Source organism: Miniopterus natalensis, chromosome X (genome assembly GCF_054644295.1).
Source record: "Miniopterus natalensis isolate mMinNat1 chromosome X, mMinNat1.hap1, whole genome shotgun sequence".
Lineage (NCBI taxonomy): Eukaryota > Metazoa > Chordata > Mammalia > Chiroptera > Miniopteridae > Miniopterus > Miniopterus natalensis.
Window position 1 is genome coordinate 8,935,302 of NC_142103.1, and position 23,929 is coordinate 8,959,230.

At 40.0% G+C, this 23,929-nt stretch overlaps 1 protein-coding gene and 1 pseudogene across 1 annotated transcript in view; both read left to right on the forward strand.

The window, feature by feature from the left end:
* HS6ST2 (heparan sulfate 6-O-sulfotransferase 2) overlaps positions 1-23,929 on the forward strand; it is a 253,546-nt gene that overhangs the window by 178,289 nt on the left and 51,328 nt on the right. The window lies entirely within an intron of this gene.
* On the forward strand, positions 4,854-5,859 carry LOC107525765 (glyceraldehyde-3-phosphate dehydrogenase pseudogene; annotated as a pseudogene).

Here is a 23,929-nt window from a genome sequence, read left to right on the forward strand (position 1 = left end):
ACCAGCTAGGGCAACAACTTAACACTACAGATGCAATTGTCAGTTTCTCATAAATGAATATCTGCAAGTTCACTGCCTTTTCAGCTTGCCCATAGGAAATCTCCAAGAAGAAACAAATACCACTAAAACTAAGGAAGTTATTATAAGTTGGCTTCAAAATGACAGTCTTCCTTAACACCTAGCCGAAGCCGAGTTAGGAGTTGAAGTAGGAGTTAGAAAACTTGCCCTACCTAACTTCCCCACCCCTTCCTAATCTGTTGCACTGGACTTTGTCGAAGAAGACGGGGAAGCAAGAAGGGTGGGTTTGGAGAGCTTAGAACAGATAGAAATTACAACATTCAAAGTACCCTTGGCGACTCCCTTCTATGTTTCCACTATTCCACTTATTATTCAGATATTTGACCATATTCTAAACACAAGAATCAACTCCATGACTAGATTTTAAGAATGCAAACTTTTACAAATCCAGAGAAAACCTGGGCATGATTCTTTGTCTAAGTCAAGATCTTGTATGGCTCTAATTTAAAAGGCCGTAATGTTGTGTGTGAAGAGACAGGTACCCATTAAGACAAGGACTTACCTAAATATACACTATTTATTTATTGTAGACTTGGGGCAAGAACCCAAGTCAACTATATCTTGTTCGGTACCTTGATTTGTAATTACCTATGCAGCTGGTATTTTTTGCTTGCTTGTTTGCTGCTTTTGCTGTTTAATTCTTGGTGCTACTTCTGTTCACAGCACTTATAATTCATTATTCTTAAGGAATTTTATCAATGAAGGTGGGAAAAAAACCTTAGGAATAGGCAAAGTGCACTTAGTTTTGGAGGGTTTAGGGCCAGCTGGTAGATAGTACAAGGTCATACAGAGGAAGGTGTGTCTGGATTGGAAATAGAGCCCCAAATGCAAGATTCCATTGAAATAAAAGAAGAAAGGGAGGATTATGCCTATAGACTGGAGATCCACAATTAAATGTATACATCATCTTTTTAAAGCTCACTCTTAATTATAGCTATAGCTCATTCTCCATCAAAATATTTAGATGCCTTTTATTTTGCTTTCTCAGTACTTTGAATCCTTTTCCAGGTATATTTGTTGCCTCTTCCTTATCTTTCTGTTTCACTATTCTAGATGGTTTTTGTTTGCAATGTTTTCCATCAGTTTGGTCTCACTGTCTTTTCCAGGGTATTTGTAGTACAACTATATATCACAGGAGATCTTATGTGCACATAAAATGGAGAATACTATTTCACAAGTTAGAAATGACTAGATTATTTCTGTTCCCCTTGCAGAGTTGAAATATTTCCTATTTGGAAGATGGCCCTTCTTTAAAATCTTAAAATGGCACCTAAGAAAAAAAAAATGACTGTCACTGTGGCACCATGGGGCTTCCTGTCCCTTCAATTTCATTGGCTTACGGTCCAATTTGTTCCATCAATTTTCCAGACAACTTAGCATCGTCTCATCACAGAGACACTGGAATTATAAGGGGCTTCATCAAGGCCTTATGTGGTTTGAAAACTTTTCAACTTCCATAATTTTGGCCATGGGTATGCTAGAAACCACGTATAAGTGGCATCTGGCGGCACATTGGTCTTTCTTCTCACAGTTTCTCCAATTTCAGACTTGATTTCTGCTTGCTGCAGGGTACAGTTTACCTTCTCTTCTCTGGGAGCTCCTGTTCATTTATCAGGAGCCCTACAAGAAGGCTGCTCCTGTGCAAGCATGGAATATCAGAGTTATCGTAAACTGGCATCAATGGGTCTTTCAGTGGCCTTTACTCATTCACATGAGACTTTATGAGGAGCCTGTGCGTACTCTTTCTCCCATTTTTCCATATGAATTGATTTGACAATGTCATAGATGATACATGAGGTAAAATAGAGAGTTTCTTAAGCCCATTACACCTTGTTTGCATGAAAAGAAATAAAAGCTACAGGGAAGAAATGAGCATTATGGGATGCTTTAGGCAGGAGCCATTTTCCAATTCACATACACCTTTTAGTCAATAGCCTGCCTCTGAATCTATGCAGGCAAAAGAGGTCACTGGGATATTCTTTTGCTTAAATAACCTTTTCAGACTAATTAATGAGAATTAATTTCTGGTTATGTAGGAAACAAGGAAGGTTTTCTGAAATTCATAAGGGGTGAAATAAAGTGAGACAACCTCAAAAATTAGTTATAATTATAAATGCTGGTATCTTTTGTGAGAAAAGGAAATGAAATGGGAGGTTGGGAGCTTTCTGAGGAAGATTCTCTGAAAACCATGTGATGTTATATCATTAAAGAGCAATGTGATTTAATACTCATTGATTATAACATCTTGCGTTAAGCCATCCACCAGGAAATTTCTGTAAACCTCACTTATTCCTTTCTATATGAGCACCTTCAGTGTCTCTTTTAGTATAAATATTTATGAATAAAATAATACTCTTGAGGTTGATTTTTAAATTCCATTCACATTAACTATATAGTTTAATGTGAGTACCGAGCACTGCATTTCTAATCTGAGTGCAAAGTGAAAGCACGATAATTAGGGGATGGTCTTCTTTCTCAACATTCTGTCCTACAATCTCAAGCACAAGCTCTCTGATTTCCCCTTCTTAGGGAGGAGGTTGTTTCCCATCTTGGCAATAGGTATTCTTCACGTCTTCTCTTAGCTTTCAATCATAGGTCTGTTGGCACTAAGTCATATCGAGACTGAAGGAAGCAGGTGATGGCCTTCAGTAGATGAAACCAGGAGGGAACCTCCAACTTGGTGATTATCCAATACTGTGATCGGAGATTTACTATTAATTGATTCATTCATTCAGTCATTACAGATATATTTGTTAAACACCTGCCATAACCCAGTACTGTTCTTTGTGCTAGGGATTTGACAATTGGATAAGACAGGTCAAGTTCCTGCTCTCAGGGAGCTTACCTTCTAGTGGTGGATATAGACCATCCAAAGCAAGCAAGTCAATAAAGTATGCTCAGGTTGTGATAGGCGTTAGGAAAGAAATAAGCAGAGTGCTAGATTAGAAATGTGTAGCCTTGGAATAAACTCAGTGGGAACAGTTTTATCCTTTATGGGTGTAAATGGCTTTTTGAAGCATCAAAATGATATGTAGAAAGGTCTTATAAATATAGTAGAAGATCAAATTGACTGATAGTACTTTTGGCCCCAAATGAGAGTTATATGTAATTCATATAATATTTTTTGACTGCCAATAAAAATACATTCTATGCTGAGTGGTGATGAGCACTTCCATGCTTTCAAATGCAGTTAAAGGACTTAAGCAATGGGTGTTACCCTGCAATGATCATTTAAGTGTCTGTAGCTATGAATAGCACTGCCCTTATTTCTCTGCCTCCCTTTAATTTTGGTCAAACCCTGTCATTATTGACAAATGTACCTTAACTATTCTGTTGGTAAAAATTATCATAGGATTGGGAGTGGGATATAAAATGAACATTTAGAGCTCTAGCTGGTTTTGCTCAGTGGTTAGAGCATGGCCCTCATACTGAAGGGTCTCAGGTTTGATTCCAATGAAGGGCACGTACCTGGATTGCAGATTCAATCCCTGGCCTCTGTCAGAACTCATGCTCGAGGCAACCAGTCAATGTGTCTCTCACATCGATGTCTCTCTCTCTCTCTCTCTCTATTTGCCCCCCCTCCTCCCCACCCCCTTCCACTCTCTCTGAAAAGCAATGGAAAAAATATCCTCAGGTGAGGATTAAAAAAAGAAGACGAACATTTAGAAATATTCCAAACTATATAATATAGTTGTAATACATGAAATTTGATAATGACAGTTTATAATTTAGTCTTTTCATTTTATTAGCCCCAATACAGTGAAATTTCCTTTATGCTATTTTGAAACAAACAAATCTGTAGAATGATAATATACTATTTTGATGAGATATATTCAATTTGAGTCTATGAAAAGTGAAAATGTTTATAAGTAACAATGCTAAGATGGAGATGGACAAAGGAAGCCATGATAGGAGGACTGAAAACACACTGTGTACTTCTTCCTGTGCTAACTTAAGTGGTTTCTACAACTTCCCTTTAGTGATTCCATATGTTCTAGAAATGTTGATTGTGCCTCCAGTAAAGGAGAACTATTAAAATAAAGATGGTTTTGTAAAGTGGGAGGAAGCCAATGATTGTTGTTTAGTTGCATCTTTAGTGTGATTTTAGCTCCCTGCTTGAGATCCTGCCTTTATGTTATTCACAGTTGAATTGGGGAGAAAAATAAACTTTATGATGGAATAGGGTACATGCTAATAGCACACAGCTGGTGCCACCAAGATTCTGCACTAGGTTGAGGTTGTTGGGTCAAAAACTCCTGAGGAAACTATTCCATAAGTTGCTACAGCAAGTGATAGAGCAGGTATACTCATTTTCTTTACCTCAAATAAATCTCTTTAAGGTGGATATAATGGTGAGTCCTAGCTTCAAAATAAGTAAGTTTTATAAGGAGTATTCTGAAGTTTCTCCTTAAATGTAGAACCAGACTGGGTCAGAATAACTCTCAACTGACCTGTTGTGCGGAGCCAGCCTTGATTTTCTTTTCTTTTTGCAACACCAGTTCTAGTTCTAGCAGTAGCTGCATCTGAGCCAAAAGCACAGATTCATTGCCTGTTTATATCAGGTACTAAATAGGCACTGAGCAGAGGATTGAGATAGTCCTGTCTTCTGGAAGCTCATAATCTAAAGTAGACAGCAAATGGGAAAGAATATCCATCACAGCTGATATGCTCATTTCCCTTCCCATATAAAGTCAAAGAAAACAGTTTCTCTGCTCCTCCTGTTCATCAGACAGCCACATCTTCCCGCGCGGTACCAGCCACAGCCCAGTGACACGATGGTGAAGGTCAGAGTGAATGGATTTGGCCATATTGGGTGCCTGGTCACCAAGGCTGCTTTTAACTCTTTTAACTCTGGCAAAGTGGATATTGTCGCCATCAATGACCCCTTCATTGACCTCAACTACATGGTCTACATGTTCCAGTATGACTCTACTCATGGCAAGTTCAAAGGCACAGTCAAGGCTGAGAACAGGAAGCTTGTCATCAATGGAAAGTCCATCTCCATCTTCCAGGAGCAAGATCCTGCCAGCATCAAATGGGGTGATGCTGGTGCTGAGTATGTTGTGGAGTCCACCGGTGTCTTCACTACCATGGAGAAGGCTGGGGCTCACTTGAAGGGTGGAGCCAAGAGGGTCATCATCTCTGCCCCTTCTGAAGATGCCCCCATGTTTGTGATGGGTATGAATCATGACAAGTATGACAATTCCCTCAAGATTGTCAGCAATTCCTCCTGTACCACCAACCACTTGGCCTCTCTGGCCAAGGTCATCCATGACAACTTTGGCATTGTGGAGGGACTCATGACCACAGTCCATGCCATCAATGCCACCCAGAAGACCATGAATGGCGTCTCTGGGAAGCTGTGGTGTGATGGCCGAGGGGCTGCCCAGAACATTATCCCTGCTTCTACTGGAGCTGCCAAGGCTGTGGGCAAGGTCATCCCTGAGCTGAATGGGAAGCTCACTGGCATGGCCTTTTGTGTCCCTACCCCCAACATGTCAGCTGTGGATCTGACCTGCCGCCTAGAGAAAGCTGCCAAATACAGTGACATCAAGAAAGTAGTGAAGCAGGCATCAGAGGGCCCCCTCAAGGGCATTCTGGGCTATACTGAGGACCAGGTTGTCTCTTCCACCTTTGATGCTGGGGCTGGCATTGCCCTCAATGACCCCTTTGTCAAGCTCGTTTCCTGGTATGACAATAAATTTGGCTACAGCAACAGGGTGGTGGACCTTATGGTCCACATGGCCTCCAAGGAGTAAGAGCTCCCTGGATCACCAGCCCCAGCGAGAGGAAGAGAGGCCCTCAGCTACTGGGGAGTTCTTGCCCCAAATTGACCCCCCAACACAATCTCCTGACCTCCACAGTTTCCATCTCAGACCCCCTGAAGCAGAGGAGGGGCTTAGGGAGCCCTACCTTGTCCTGCACCATCAATAAAGTTCACTGTACCCAGAAGAAAAAAAAAGTCAAAGAAAACAGAAGGTGGCAAGTCACATTCTACAGGTTTTGTAAAACCTCTAGAGAGTTTTCTCTCCCTTTTTGTGACTTTTCAAATTGAAAGCTATTTTGTATATAATATGCATCAGATCGCAGTGTTAATTTTTTAAAATTGGGAATGAGAAAGCAAGCAATATTCTTTCTTTTTTCTCTTTTTACAACAGGTTACATTGGAAAGTATGGATCAAATTAATAGTGGATTCTTGATTTGTCATGGGGAAATATGCATAGTATTTCAGATACTCCAAGGTCAGGGTCAATTTAGGAGGAGAAGAAGTATCATAAAAATTAATTTAAGAAATTAGACTTGAGATGTTCCCTAGTTGTAATAATCCCACGGGTGAAAGCAATATCTGTGGAATAATAAATATGCTTTGTTTGACCTTTTTAGCTAAAGGAGGTATTACCAAAATATGACCAAAGCTTAGAGCAGAGGCAGTGTAGTAAAGTAAGGGGTTTTCACTAAGTATTTATGTGATAGGGATGTGATTAAAAAAAAAAAAAAAGGCAAAAAAAGTAGGACACATACCAAAACAAGATTAATTTTCCAAAACTTGTGTATGTGGGAGAGACAGAGACAAATGCACAGAGAAGAGCAGAAATACAGAGATAAAGGAAAAAAGACAAAAGTAGCAAGAGGCTGAGCCAGAGATGGACAGAGACCAAGAATTGAAAATAAGCCAACCTAGGATCACATTCCAACTCTTAAATTCATGGTGAAGACCTTGGCTAAGTCACTTCTCTCTTGGCCCCAGTTTCTCCAACTGTAAAAAGAAGGAGTGTGCTAAAAGATGACTCTATAGACCTTACCAACTCTCTAGTTTTACTCTTGGGTAAATGAAAAGGCAGACGGGTGGGTAGGCATGCAAACAGACAGACTGGCCGCTTATATGCACATACCAGCTTAACAAAAAGAGAAGACTGACATTATGGTGGGCTAGTGGATTGGGAATCACAGAGAGCACCAGTCAGACCCAGAAAATCATCTAATAACTTTTGCTATTGCCATGGTGATCTGAGGAAGTGGCAGCTTTCCTTTGCCTGGCACTAGCCCAACTTCCCAGGGGCGACTGTGGAGTCATTTCCCGAGTGGCTTGGCTATCTCTCTTTCTTGCACAGGCTCAGAAGAGTAGTTATGTGAGGATCTATAATGTCCTCTGATGCCCAAATGGAAGGATAAATCAGATGTCAGGCTTTGTACCCATGAGCATAACTTCAGCTCCCCCAGTGGAACATGCTCTCTGAGAGAACGGCAAAGAGTGGCTACTTGACCGCTTGTGGATGAGGAAACTTAAATGTGTTTATTTTTTGCCCAACTTTCTATCTGGATACCTGCCAGTGTTTCTAAAACTCTCTGGATATTTTTGTGCACACTGTGTTTTCCAGACTTTCCAATTTTACCATTTTTAAACTTTTGTGAATCTGGTTTGCAGGGTAGGGGAACTGATGAGGATAATTAGTACTTGTCAAGCTCCCAGCCAGGAAATGACTTTAGTAAGGAGCTAACGATGTACCTAGTAGACAAACAGTGTAACAAAACATGAGGCTTAGGACAGCTTTTAGGATCTGGTTTATTTCACTTCTATTGGTTTTGGCAAGAAACAAAACACTATGATTTTCTTGCTTTGCTTATAAAATAATAAACCAAGATTTTAGCTTGAGGGTACCTGGCCTGCTAGTAGGTTGACCTCCAGTTGGATTTGATTGGAGGTTGTTTTCTTGAGAAACTTCTGTGGCATCTAGGACACCATTTTTGAATTCATACAGCTCTTCACATTCTGATGCTAGTATGTGTTAGAAAAAAAGTAACCCTGTAAAGAATATGTTTCCTTAAGTGCAACACAGTTCATCAGGATAACAGAACCTATACCACACCTGTGACTATATTACTTTGTTAGATGGCTTTTGCCATCATTAGAACCCCTACTTTTATGGGCAAAGTGAGTCCTGAGACAAAGGTGGGGGTGAGTATGATGTGTGAGGAAGAAGGTAAGGAGGCCAGGCTGGCTACAGGCAAGCTCGTTCTTATACCAAGTGGCTGATGTTGATGGTTGGATAATGTGGAGCATGCTTGGAGAGGATGCTGAAAGGTGGGGCTCAGGCTCACCTTCCCTATGCATCTCCAGCCTGGGCCCTCCCCAGGGCTTCAGACTCATATAACCAGCATCCCACACCATATCTTTACTGGGAAGCTTAATTGATATCTCAAACTTGACCTGCCTCCTAACAAACTTCTGACTTTCCCCCAAAATTTGTTTCTCTCACAATCTTTACCACCTCAGTAAATGGAAACTCTATCCTTTCAGTTGCTCAGGCCAAAATCCTCAGCATATCTTCCACATTTCTTTTCTTCTCCCAGGCCACATTTAATCCATTAGCAGATTCTCTGCCTTCTTAAACTGTTTGGAATCTGATCACCTCTTATCTCCATCTCCTTGGCCATCCTTGTCCAAGCCACCATCATTTTTTACATGATCTGCTTTAAAAGGCTCCTGGTTGACCCTGGTCAGTGTGGCTCAGTTTGTTGGGCATCTTCTTGTGCACCAAAAGTTTGCTTGTTTGATTCCCAGTCAGGGCACATTCCAGGTTGTAGGCTCAATTCCTGGCAGAGGGTATGCAGGAGGCAGCCGATTGATGTTCTGCTCTCACATTGATGTTTCTCTCTCTTTCTCCTTCCTTCCTCTGTTTCTAAAAAAAAATCAAAAAAATCAATAAAAATGTATTTTTGAAAAAAGGCTCCCGGCTGGTTCCCCTGTTTCCACCATTGGTCCCCTATAGCCTGTTTTCCACTCAGTAACCAAGCTGATGAAGCTTTTAAAATGTTTATTCAGATCTTGTCACTCTTCTGTTCAAAACCCTATAATGGCACCCATTTCATGAAGAATATAAGACTGCGGACTCCCCATGACCTGCAAGCCCCTGTTTCTTCTCTGACATCATATTTTATTGCTCTGCGCTGTGTCCATTCCTCTTTAATCACACCAGTCTCCTTGGTTTACTTTAAATATACCAGGCCTGCTGCTACCTCAGGGCCTTTGCAATTGCTCCTTTCTCTGCCTGGAAAGCTTTTCCTTAGATATTTGTAGGACTTGGTCCTTAAAATCAATCAGATTTTTCCTCCAATGTCACAAGAATAAGATTGCCAAGGGGTCTGATTCTTGAAAAGAGGTCATTGGGCTTGGCAAGCAGGCAGACACTGATGACCTTTGAGAGAGCAGCAGCAGTCAGGTGGTGGAAGAGGAAATGGCATATTCTAACCCTCTACCTCTCTTGCTGGACTGTGTGCTGCTTGAGTTCAGTGCTGTTGTCTCATTCATTCTTGTGTCTCCAGCATTGGGTTTAGTACCTAAAACCTGGTAGGTTGTCAGTCAATGTTTGTGGAATGAGAGCACGAATCTTATTTTTAAATAATTGGTTACATTAAAAAATTAAATTGCTGAATGTTGTGATAGCTGCCTCCGGTTGTTCTCAGGGAACATGGTTGTAAAATTAGACATGTGTCTTCATTGGAGAACCCATCCCCTGAGTACCAGCATGTGACATGGTATTAAACATGTGATTTAGGGGTTTTTGGTGCAAACAGGGTTGGAGAGGTGGAGGCACAGGCCACCCCAGGTCTCTTAGGGAGATAAGACTATCTCTGCTTGTGTATTAACTAGCTCACTTCCCTTTTGAAATTCTTCTTTTAAGGACATGGGAAGGGTTATTTAAATTCAAAAGCTATCCTTGGGGTTAAGCAACATCTCAATGACTTACGGAGTGTCCATATAGTTAACACTCAGGTGGTGGTAAAACATACATTTCATGTGGATTCCCCCAAAATTTTAATCGGTTTTAACCTTCATCTTTATTTTCCCTCCTTTATTTAACTGTGGTGCTGAAGTTCAAACAAGCATAAGATGGCTTTAAAAAAAAAAATGTTATTGATTTCAGAGAGAGGAAGGGAGAAGGAGAGAGACAGAAACATCAATGAGAGAGAATCATTGATTGGCTGCCTCCTGCACACGCCTCACTGGAGATGGAGCCCACAACCTGGGCACATGCCCTGACCCGGAATTGAACCGTGACCTCCTGAATCATAGGTCGACGCTCAACCACTGAGCAATACCAGCTGGTCAAGATGAATTTTCTTTTTATATGCTGCTCCTTCTTTCACACTTTGACCTCAGATCTTTCCCTAAACACCAGTTAGAGAAGATCGGCCTCCCCTAAAACCCTTTATTCCTGGAACCTGTTGACACCAGCAGTAAATGCTGTTTTCCTTTGCTGACAACTGTATGATGGTCACTGCTGCAACCTGGGCTTACAGGGACCTCTAAGCCAATGGCTGGGGAGTCTTGGCAGGGGGCTGCTCTCATTTCTAGCTTTGCTCTTAAGCCCTTTCTGCCTGCAGATGTCAGTTATAGACTTCAAACCCTCTGTTTCCTATAAGTGATTATGACTTGTAACCTATTCCTGGGGTCATTTCCTATGGGATGGCCTGCCTATCCTGGTGTCTACCATGCTTAGCTTGTGAGACATTTATATATCGGAAGAGAGACAGGTCATAAGTGTGGCCAAGAACAGGTAGTTACTCTGCCATCCTTTGCGGTCATTTCATATTCCTACAAAAGAGGATCTTTCTGTGACTCCCTCTGCTATAAATCAAATGTGTACTAAACAGTTATATGCCATCCAGATTCATTCAACAAACATGTGCTGAGTGTCAATTCATCTAGATATAAAAGAGATAGAGGAAATGCAGAGATGATCCATGGTTCACGTAACCTCAAAAAGCCTACAATTTTCAAAAGGTGGGAATAAAAATAAATGCGAAGGCAAATGTTATGATTCAATGTGATATAATTGTATCTGAACAAAATGGAGCCAAGAGGAAGGCATTAAGGTTGCCTGGGGCTGTATAGAAGCCTGCACGATAGAAAAGGCAACAACTGTAGGTTTTCAAATGGAAGCAGGAGTTTGCTGGGAGGAGAAGATGATGAAGGGCAGTCCAGGCAGAGGAACCAGCTTTGTAAAGGCCCAGGAGCAAGGACAAGCATGGGGGATCTATAAAGGGCAATGGTGTGGCATTTAGAAGATGTGTAAGGCTGGGTTTCATCATGAAGGGCCTTGGAGGCCATGTTGAGATGCAGACCTGGTTTGGTAGGCAATAAGAAGCCATGTAAGTTGATCAAGCAGGGTAGCAGTGAAATAGCTGTTTTGTCCAAAGAATACTGACATAGCGTGGAGGGAAGAAGGGAGTGGGCTGATGCTGTTTTAGTCACTACTTTACTGTCACCGTTACTGCGCTGACCATACAGAGTCAGCTATCAGTGGGAAAGAAGACAGTTCTATTCCAAAGGCCTATATTGTGTGGGCAGAAGAGCCGCAACCCCATCTCTTGTCCTGATCCCTACGACACTGAGCATGGGATGAGAGTTCCTTGTTTCAAGGCAAAAGCCCTCAGTAAGAGACTGTAATCATGTCTAAAATTGCTTCATTATTGGAACTTGTGTTTGATATGTGATTAGGAGCTGGATTAAGAAATCAAGTAATCAACCATCGAAATTGTAACCATAAATTGTTCTATAAAAAAACAACTTCCATGTCTTCCCCAGCCCAAGTACCAAACCTGAAAACAGATGCCTTTTCTGTTATTTATGCCCCCGCAAGGGTTTTAGCCAGTGATTTTGAGGTGTGTACAAATCAGAGAACAATGTGTGCTGGCTGCAATGCCCTTTATCCCTCATACATGGATCACTCGTGTTATACCTTGTCAGACTAAGACAAGACACCCAAGGAGTGTGGAACTGTTAAAAATATGTAACTCATTAAGATTTGCCCAGTGAAAGGGAAGAGGTTTACTTTTTTTTTTTTTTAAAGTTATTGATTTTAGAGAAAGGAAGGGAGGGTTTATATAGAGATAGAAACAGAGAGAAACATTGGCTAGCTGCCTTCTGCACGCCCTCTACTGGGGATGGAACCTGCAGCCACAGCAAGTGCCCTGACCGGGAATTGAGAATCGAACTGATGACGACTTGGTTCATGGGTCAACACTCAACCACTGTACCACACTGGCTGGGCGGAAGAAGTTCACTTTTAACAGAACTGAGGAGAATCTGCCTCGAGTTCAGGATGAAGAACAGTTAAAGAGAAAACCCTCAGAAACTATTGCTGTTTGAGTGATTTGTTGGAAGTAGTTTTTGTCCCAAAGGTTCATGTTCTAGGCCAAAAGCATTCAAATACCACAGCCCATAGAGATCTGTGTTTCTGTAAAACAACCTTAGGGCTTATTGACTTTTTCTTGTCTGGGACTGTGCTGTGCTTAACCTCCCAGACGTTCAATAGTTATAAATTATAAGATCTAAATTTCATTTTGAGAAGACTGTCAGGAACCGGGCAATAATGTCACATGAAGCAACTGACTGTGCAAGGAAAGTGCCATTATATAGCCTACTCTGTTCCCATAATGCCTAGGGACAACCAGACAAGAGTAGCTTGAGGTATTTGTTTGATCACTTTTCTGACATTAAGAGGTAGCAAGCTTCACTATACTGTTGTCATCATTTCCAACTGAAAACACTCAGAAATTATAACATGGAAGGATCCTTAAGGATCTTTCCAAAACATTCCATTTTACAAAATGATGATGAAGGCCCACAGAAGACAGGTTACTTGTCCTTTGTCCCTGGCTACTCATCAGCAGTAACAGAGCTATAAATGGGCCTATAACCCAGGTGTTCTGACCCTTGGGAACAATGCCAGTAGGCCAGTAATAACACTAGCATTTTTACAGAAATTCATTCTTGACGAGTTTGCATCCTTGACACTTGACATCATACCACCAACTCTGGCTAACATTTGCAGAGTACTTCACAGTTTGCATAGTGCTTTTTTTAAAAAACAAAACAAAATATTTTTATTGATTTTTTTTTTTTTTTTAAGAGGGGGAGAGAGAGAGAGAGAGAGAGAGAGAAGCATCAATGATGAGAGAGTTGTTGATTGGCTGCCTCCTGCTGGGGATCTAGCCAGCAAGCCTGGCATGTGCCCTGACCAGGAATGGAACCTCGATCTCCTGGATCATAGGTCAATGCTCAATCGCTGAGCAACACCAGCCAGGCTGCACATTGCTTTTCACCATAACATCTTTCAGCAACACTGGCAATATTGTCACTGGTTTTACCAGTGACATTTTAAAGGGCAGTTTGTTGTAGATTGGGGCCCCTTTTTTGAAGAGGAGTTTAAATTCCTTTTTTTTTTTAAAAAAAAAAAAGGATTGTTTTTATGTTCTTGTCATTTCCTAAAGGATTTGTAAATAAAAGCATTAAAACCCTAGCCAGTTTGGCTCAGTGGTCAGAGGGTCGGCCCTTGGACTAAAGGGTCCTGGATTTGATTCTGGTCAAGGACATGTGCCTCAGTTGCAGGCTCCATCCCCATCCACAATCGGGGCATGTTCAGGAAGCAACCAATTGATGTATCTCACATTGATGTTTCTCTCTCTCTTTCTGTCTCTCTCTCTTCATTCCACTCTCTCTGAAAAGCAACGGAAAAAAATCCTCGAGTGAGGATTTTAAAAAAGCATTAAAATATTGTGTGGAATAAAACTACGTCAGAATTGGAATGGACTTACAGTTCAGTGAGCAGTTCTAGAAGACACATCAGTGGAAGGGCCTAGGTCAGGAACAAATAGTGACAGCATTAGCCTAATTCCAAAACTAGGTAAAGACATTACAAAGAAAGAGAATTACAGGCCAATATCCCTGATGAACATAGACGCTAAAATCCTCAACAAAATATTAGCAAATCAGATCCAGCAATATATTAAAAAGATCATACACCATGACCAAGTGGGATTTATTCCAGGGATGCAAGGCTGGTACAATATTCGCAAATCAATAAACGTGATACATCACATAAACAAATTGAAAGATAAAAATCACATGATCTTATCAATAGATGCAGAAAAAGCATTCGACAAAACCCAGCACCCATTTTTAATAAAATCTCTCAGTAAAGTAGGAATAGAGGGATCATACCTCAACATAATAAATGCCATATATGACAGACCTACAGCCAACATCATACTCAGTGGGCACAAACTAAAATCATTTCCCCTAAGAACAGGAACAAGACAGGGGTATCCACTTTCACCACTCTTATTCAACATAGTACTGGAAGTCCTAGCCACAGCAATTAGACAAGAAGAAAACATAAAAGGCATCCAAATTGGAAAGGAGGAAACAAAACTGTCATTATTTGCAGATGACATGATATTGTACATAGAGGATCCTAAAGACTCCACCAGAAAACTACTAGATTTAATAAATGAATTCAGCAAGGTAGCAGGATATAAAATTAACACCCAGAAATTGATGGCATTTTTATACACCAATAATGAACTCTCAGAAACAGAAACTAAAAAAACAATCCCATTTACCATTGCAACTAAAAAAATAAGATACTTAGGAATAAACTTACCAAAGATGTAAAAGACCTTTAATCAGAAAACTACAGGACACTGAAAAAAGAAATAGAGGAAATATAAACAAGTGGAAAAATATACCATGTTCATGGATTAGAAGAATTAACATCATTAAAATGCCCATATTACCCAAAGCAATCTATAAATTCAATGCAATCCCTATTAAAATACCAATGACATATTTCACAGATCTAGAAAAAACACTTCGGAAAATTATCTGGAACCAAAAAGCACCTCAAATAGCCACAGCAATCTTGAGAAAGAAGAACAAAGTTGGAGGGATCACAATACCAGATATCAAGTTATACTACAAAGCCACTGTAATAAAAACAGCCTGGTACTGGCACAAGAACAGACATATTGATAAGTGGAACAGAACAGAGAACCCAGAAATTGACCCATGCCATTATGGTCAATTAATATTTGACAAAGGAGGCAAGAACATACAATGGAGTAAAGACAGTCTTTTCAATAAGTGGTGTTGGAAAAATTGGACAGATACATGCAGAAAAGTTGAGACTGAGCCACCAACTTACACCATACACAAAAGTAAATTCAAAATGGATAAAATACTTAAATGTAAGGCATGAGACCATAAAAATCCTAGAGGAAAACATAGGCAGCAAAATCTCAGACATCTCTCATAGCAATGTTTGCTGATACATCTCCTAGGGCAAGAGAAACTAAGGAGAAAATAAACAAATGGGACTGCATCAAAATAAAAAGCTTCTGCACAGCAAAGGAAACCATCAACAAAACGAAAAGGGAACCCATTGTATGGGAGAACATATTTGCCAATGACACATCTGATAAAGGGTAAATATCCAAAATATATAAGGAACTCATACAACTTAATAAAAGGAAGACAAACAATCCAATTAAAAAATGGGCAATGCACCTGAATAGACACTTCTCCAAAGAGGACATACAAATGGCTATGAGACATATGAAAAAATGCTCAACGTCGCTAATCATCAGGGAGATGCAAATTAAAACCACAATGAGGTATCAGTTCACACCTGTCAGAATGACTACCATCAACAAGTCAACAAACTACAAGTGTTGGCAAGGGTGTGGAGAAAAGGGCACCCTAGTACAATGCTGATGGGAATGCAGACTGGTGCAGCCACTATGGAAAGCAGTATGGAGTTTCCTCAAAAGATTAAAAATTGACCTGCCATTTGACCCAGTGATCCCACTTCTAGGAATGTATCCTAAGGAACCCCAAACACCAATCACAAAGAACTTATGCACCCCTATGTTCATAGCAGTGCAATTCGCAATAGCTAAGATTTGGAAACAGCCCAAGTGCCCATCAGTAGATGAGTGTATAAAAAAGCTATGGCACATTTACACCATGGAGTACTATGCAGCTATGAAGAGGAAGGACCTTTTGGCCTTTGGCACAGAATGGAGGGAACTAGAGAGCATTATGCTAAGTGAAATGAGCCAATCGGAGAAGGACAAGTACCAAATGATCTCGCTTATATGTAGAATATAATGGACAAAATAAACTGATGAACAAAGTGGATCCAGTAACATAGAAGCTTGGAACAAAGTGAGGGATCTCAGAGGGAAGGCGGGGAGGGGGTGTGGGTGGGGAGAGAATAATCAGGGAATTTGTATGTTTATGGGCATGGCCCATGGACGTGGACATTGGTGTGGGGAGGGCCTGGGGGTGGGATGGATGTGGGGTGGAGGGGATCAGTGGGGTTAAAAGTGAGACATCTGTAATGGTCTCAACAATAAAGATAAAGAAACATTAAAAAATAAATAATTTTTTTAAAAAAGCATTAAAATATTCTATGTGTGAAATAAAACTACGTCAGAATTGGAATGGACTTATGGTTGAGCAGTTCTAGAAGACACATTAGTGGAAGGTTCCAGGTCAGGAATAAATAGTGACAATGTGTTTCCAGATACTTCTCTTGAATGCTAAAAACACTGTGAAAAGAAGTGGTTGTTACTGAAAAAATTGGAAGAGTGAAGGTGAAGGCAAGAAGTTCAGGAAAGGAGAAGGGACCAAGATTAAGGAGAAACCTCTGTATGAGACTGGAACTAACAAAAGTTAGTTTCTTTTTTCCAAACTCATACATTCACAGAGTAAACAGCTGATATTTGAACAGAAAGCACCTGACTCTCCCAGGGCTTCTGCTTGGAAGATAGTACCTGGGGAAACTGAAGACACTTTCCATTTCCTAGGGAAATCTCTGATTTGGGTTTTTCTTGAGAGTTCAGCCCCCTGGCCAAATCCAGTCCATTGCATGTTTTTTGCATGGCCTGTAAGCTATGAATGTTTTTATTTCAAATGGTTTTTACAAATTAAAATATTTTGGGACATTTCAAAGTTATATGAAATTAAAATCTCACTGTCTATATATAAATAAACTGTTGGAATTAATCACCCATTTGCTTATGTATCATCTGTGGCTGCTTTTGTCTGCAAATCTGAAAATATTTACTATCTAGTATTTTACATAAAAAGCTTGCCAGATCCTGCTTTCAATAGAAGTGTCTTCATGATCTTAAATGAGTTAAATAACTTTTTCTGAGCTGGGGCTCCAGGATTATTTCCAAGGCTTTTCACCAGAGAGAGTTTAGACACTGGGATACCTTGTTCCAGTATAGTTGAATCAATGACTTGCACACTTAACCACCATACTTTCACAATCAAATTAGAAAAACGGAATTTTATGCTTATAGTCTAATTATAAATTGTATTCTATAGAGGTACATCAGATGTTGAAATTTTTTAATGTAATATTAAGTTTACTAATAATTCCAACTGAGATTAAGAGGAAATTCTGCCATTTGCCCTTTTGAATCATCTACTTCATTTAACCAGCAGCAAGCAATTTGGGGTCTGCAGGCTGGGTGAGGACACTTTTTGTATTAATTAGCTATAGCTTATGCATGAATGGTTAAGTCAGCAACTTGAAAAAAATTTCCACAAGTATTTTCTTAAGCTGTAGATTATAATACCTCTACAGCAACATCTTTACTATTGGGCAGGTGGTAGGGGCAGGCAGTTATTTTGTTTGTACTGATTTCTGGCTAATTACTCACCTGTTCACTGTGGTATCACCCATCAAAATACCATACAAAGCCAGGCTTTCCAAGGGCATTTTTGATAATGGAATTAAAGCAGAAATTTAAATACTCACCTAAAGCTTTTTTTCTGGGTCTCATCTCTAAGAATGAAGGAGGGTTGATCCTGGCTGGGAATAGAAGCTCAGGAAATAAATGAAGAGGCTGAGGATCAGCATTGGAAGGTCGGGAAGGCACATTTTTCACATTGGGACATTCAACTTATGAATCATGTGCCATGCAGTTTAAAGACATACTTTGCATTGATTAGCTGTCATTTAAGCCCATACGCTTAAGGCAGTTTTCTGCTTTCTACCTCTTCCCAGAGCACCCTTATTAGCTGCAGCTTAGATCTAAGAGAAAAGGGTGCATTCTGTGTCTAGTTGAGATTTATTCTCCTAGCTAAAAGGGTCAAGAGCCTTTTAGCTCCACATGTCCATCACTGCCTCTTTGAACTAGATTAATGAATACTCCACTTTGTAATTTTCCCATTAGCTTCTTACATTTCAAATCAATAGTTTCATACAATTATGACCTTTCATTTCCAATTATGTTTTATTTTGGAGATCTTGCCATTTTTTATGGATTTCTGTAGCTCTCTTGCTTTTGGCTCTTGTGAAGTCTAAGAAAAAGGTTTCCTTCCCCCCCCTCCCCCCCGGGGTTTATGCTTAGCTAAAGTCATCAGGACCAGATTGAATTTGTCTTTCAGGAGGCTTCTCTGAAATAAAAAGGCAGCCATCTGGTGATAGGCCTGCTTAGTGAGGATTATTGGAAATGTGGACTGGTGTCTTCTGTTGGGGCAGGTAATTAACAGTGCAGCTTTTGTTGTGGTTTCTTGTTTGACCATCAGTTTAAATTCCAACTGATTCCCCTGAACATTCTAGATACTATTGTTCATTTGATAACCTTGAATGATTTCCATTCAGCCCTTCCTTATCCCAATGGAGTGTCACGATGAAATTCATTCAGAGAAGTATTGATCCCTCAGCCATCACACTCCATTGATTTCCTCCTTTCCCAACAGAAGAGTGTCCTTCATGGACCTGAAATGTTCACATATTAATTATAAAATAATTAAGTTATTATAATATGCCATTTCCCAGTTATTACCACCATTATTCTTTGAAGTCAGGTGATGAAACTGCCCTGTTTTTAACCCCCATTTTTCATTTGTGTGAACGGAGGCATGCCAGTCAATTCAGGGACTGGTGTGTTGGCTTAAAACAAGAACCCCAATTCTCCAAGTCTCCATGGGTGCTCCTCTCAACAGTCTGGATGAAATAAGGAGCCAGCATCAGTCACAGTTGCTATTTACAAAACTCTAATGAATACCTTGCACTCCCTAATGAGATGCTTCTTACTCCACAAACAAGCAGATCCAAGCAAGTGACTTCAGAATGCCAGAGTGAGTTATTGGGCTTATGTCAGCCCAGGCAGGGATGAAAAATCACCACAGTGAACTTAATCCAGGAGCAATCAAAAGGTCAAAGTTCTAATTAGTGAGAGTTGTGATTTACATTCTCATTTGGCATCCTCAAACTCTGCATTCGTTTTCAAACTTTTGCAACTCCCTGGATGGTGTTTCACACTGGTTAGGATAGTTAATGTGTTTTTAAATAACATTATGTTTAATGGACCTTTGAAGGCCCTGACATATGGATCTATTTCCTCATGCATCAGCAGAACTATTACCATTAGAGAAGTCAGTGAAAGATCACATGTTGGGAGGAGCTATAAGAGGGGGAACATTTCATCCTGGTACTGGTTTTTTCACCTTTACCCACTGAGAAAGCTCACAAAAAGTTTTCTAGGACCACAAATATAAGGATTCATTTTTAATTAGAAAAAGAATGATGTCAATGCACTATAGTAAATATAAGAATGGACTGGATTTATTTTTAACAAAAACAGAAGAAATAATATATAGAAAAGGGTGCTGATTACTTCAACATAGTCAAACTTTCCATGTCGCTGCATTCAAACTTTCCACTTGCTGCATTGGTTACTACATTCGACAGCTGTAGCATGTTCTCTTGACTCTGCTCAGTGGAGACATCTTTGTCCTTTGAGGGTGAATTAGGTTTTTGGAATCAGACAAATATTATCAGAAGGTAACTTTGATGTACTTATTAGATGACCAGGCTGGGTGCTATGGTTGGGGTTAAAAGTGAGGTGTGACTACACAGACCTAAATGATACTTATCATGTGTTTCATAAGTGTCTGTGGAGAGAGTTCCAGGGAAGAGTTCTGGAGATCTTGTGAATGCTAGCAACATCCTTGGAATCTGTGCACAGCCTCTTTAAGAGGACCAGCAAGACCTGGTAGGCCAGTTAAGGATTTATTTTAAGACTCGATCACATCACCTGCATTGGTGTTTCATTTGTCAAGTAACTCTTAGCCCGGTTCTTCCAACAATCTGGATGTAATTAGCATCTTTCATGAGTGTCAATTTACAAACGTCTAATTAATTCCTCTTACTTGTTAATGAGTTACTCCTTTTGACTCCATAGACAAGCAGGACTCGATACATGATGTCAGAATTCCCTAAGTGAATTGTTGAGCTTGCAACAACCTGGGCTGGAATGAAAAATCACCCCAGTATATTTAATCTAGGAACAATTAAAGGGCCAAAGAATTAATTAATGTGGATTTTAATTTGTTAAGTTCTTGAAAGAGGGAACCTTTTGTTTGCCCCAGTACCTTTTTTGTGTCCTCCTTGATTACAAGTGAATATTCCTTTGGGGAAAGAAATCTATTTCTTTACTCTGTTCCTTGGAAACCTATGGGCAAGAAAGAAAAAAAAAATGGTTTCTAAACCTACAAAGAACACCAAACAGTAGGATTTGCAGTTCAGGTGAGTAGCCACTGCACTGCCCTGAGGAATTGAAAGGAGGTATAGAAGGAGAAATACCAATACAGGACACAGATGATGATAAGAGAACAGGTGGTAGAGTTTGATAAGAGTGCTACATCCCAAGAGTCCTGAACAAAGAATTAGAAAGAGGCCTTCTCTGCTACTTTTGGCCAAGTCACTAGCTCCCAAAAGGATGTTGACAGCAGATATAACTGCTGATGTGAGGACAGGATCCAGGCAGATGACTGGTGCTAGGGAAGGAAAGCCCCAAGCCCACTGACATAGAATGATTCAATGGGAGCAATCCCTCCTGCTGTCCATTGAGCAGGTGGTTTGGGGAACCACTGGTCTAAAGCCCATGTTCAAATGCTTGCCTCTAAGTTGTCCACACTCTTCCCCAGTGTCAAGTTAGGTCACCAGGAAGGCTGCACCTATACCACATGAGCTTAGCTGCCTACAGGATTGTGGTTTCCTCAGCTGCTAAATAAATATAGGTGAATTTTACAGTGTGTAAATATATTCCACTCAACTTGACTTTTTAAAATGTCTGTATAAGACACTGCCCCATGGAGAATGCTTTTGCATTTCACCCCCAAAATCTTTATTTAGACTTGGTACCAAGAATAAGTTTGACTCCCCTGACAGAATGATACCCTTCCTTTTTATTACACGTTTAGAATGCTCTTACCCAGCACCTTTCCCTTATGGCCTTGGTTACTAGGACATTCAGAGCTAGCTTTAACACTCAGTTTCCCTAATCCTGCAGCCCAAGATTTTGAGACTGAATTTCCCTTTTAAAAATATTTTTATTGTTCTTGATTTTTTCCAGGGTCATATTATAGATGGACTTTAAGATAAGCTACCTTGAAGGTGGGATAGTGGTGGATTATAAATTACCTAAAAATCTTGCTGTGGCTCAGCCTATAATGGTTTAACACCAACCTGCATTCTCCATAGCCCATGATACTGGCTCTATACCTCGAGATCCCTGGGATGAATTGTGTTTCTGTTAGTCACAGCCCCCATTTTCACACTGGATTTGATACTTTCCCCTATATAAATCTTTAATTATAATTTTATATGCTTCTATATATCAGAAAAAGTGGCAGGGGGACATGGAACAGCATGCACCTCCTTGTTTTATTATCATCTCTTGAGCCAGGTGTATAAACTGCCAAGAGGGGGATTTCCACTTAAACCAGAACCTTCTGGCACAGGGATTGACTGACCTGTGGTAATTACTTTTGCTAGGATTGGTTTAATTGGTGCTTTATTGGACTTTCAGTTTGTGGCCATCACCTGACAGAATTAATTGCTTTATCTGTTAATTTCTTGAAAGGGAAAGTCTATTCCAGAACAGATGTTTAGGAAACAAAGACTCTGTACTGTGCCTAGAAACCAAAACTGGAGGGGTCAGGGCCCAGGCCTGCAAACCTGTGGCCTACTGCAGTTCATGGTCTTGCATAGGCCATGGATAACCTTTCTATGGAGCCATGGGCAGTTGGACAATGTACCTTGACAAGGTCTCACTGAGGTTTGAAAACAGGGCAAGCAGGCAGTGAAGGACATATACCCTTAATTTAAACAAAAGTCCCACCCAGTCCTACAGGGGATGAGTAGAACAAGAGTTCCTTGGGGAAATTCAAAGGAAGAAACAATGACAACAAAACTTTTCCAGAGTAACAGCGTCACACTTTCCTTCTAGGGTTTTATCTTCTTTTGATTTTCTGGAACTGTAATGCTCACCTGCTTTTTCATGAGCCTTACACAAGCTGGAAATATCAAAGGTGACTTTAATAAACCATGCTTAAAAAAGAAGGAAAAACAATTAGTGTATAGGTCACAAAATCTATAATTTTAAGAATACCAGGAGATGCATTTAACAGCTCTAGAAAGCACATTTCTTCTGCCCCTCTGCCACAAATATTGTTTGTATCCTTTTTAGGCAGCTTTCTGTGTGCCTCTCCTCTCAATTCTGGATTTCCCTAAGGTAAATGCTATCTTATTTCCCCTCTGAGTGTCAAGTCTGCTTTCCCTAGTTGGAATCTTCAGTTCTACTTCCAGGGCCCTCTCCTTTCAGATGCACTCTGAAGAACTGGTCATGGTCAAGGTCCTGATGGTTAACTGACATTCTTGAGCCCCAGTGAAGGTTCTACCTCTTCACAGCTTAAGTTATGTACGTATCTCATATAGAGTCATTTTTTACAATTCATCACTGGAGTGTCCTGACCCAGATGTCCCCCACTGAGAGGAATCTGGAAATGGTTGAATATTTATGGCATCTTTTCATAACTGAGTCAATAATAGAGTCAAGACAGTCGTTTTCTCACAAAGGTTTAGGGAAGTAAGGAATAGGGGAGTCTCTTTCCATAGTAGGATCTACTCCAGCCAGTAATGAGGACATTTTCCACAGGGACTTAGTTCCTTATTTAATTTAGACTTTTATAGTAATAAGCTTCATTTTTGCGTTTCATGTTTTTATCACTGACTCTAGTTTTCTACCTCTCCCTTTCTCCATTTTCCATAACCCAAGAAGTACTCCCAGACAATGAGATCTTGCATTGTGATTTTAGTGTTTGCTATAGAGAAATTCACAGACACCCCCAGTTTGTATAAGATTAAAATAATTAATTAAATAAGAAATTAATTGTTTATGGATAAGGAGAACCAGAGGGCTGTTATTTCAAAGCATAAAACCTATCTTACAAAGAAGCGAGAGATAATATCGTGACTCCTGGGAAGCCCAGCCCTTCCCAAGGGCAAAACAAGTGGGTCTTGGCATATGGCTGACTAAAATTCTGATTATTCCAGAGCCAAGATTTTCTTGAAGTTTTGAAGACAAGGGTAGAGCAATAAAGCCCATTTCTGATTTTGTAGATAATAAAGGAAGCAAACAACAGGAACAATAATGAAAAGCAGACTATTTCTTTGGGAGGTTATAACAACCATATTTGCATAAAATTTAGTATAGTTCCTTCATTCATTTAGACACTAAAATAGTTTCTTGTTTTATTGATCTTTGTTTAATAAATAAAGCCAGACTAAAGCCTATAATTATGGATTTGTTTGGTGCAGGATGCTTCCTTTAGCACACTTCAGATTGTCCTTTTCAGGAATTGATGATAACAGATTGCATATGATCAAGAGGCTCATTCTCTATCAAATACTCTTGGCATTATAAAGGACAGCATGACTAATGGAAGACCATAACTAATCAGAAAAGTGTACTAGGAGAAAGTAACATGTAGCAGCTAGAAACCCAAGACACAAAACTGCCTCATAATCAAATGAATCTCTTATGATTGCAGCACTCAATCCCTCAGATCCAGTGTCTCCTTTGGCTTGCAGGAGACCATTTTTTCCACTCTAGCGTATTCTTCTTAACCTTCTTCCAAGGCTTTTCTCTTCTCATTTTACACACTGTCTTTGTGTAATCTCTTTTACTCTAAAGTTT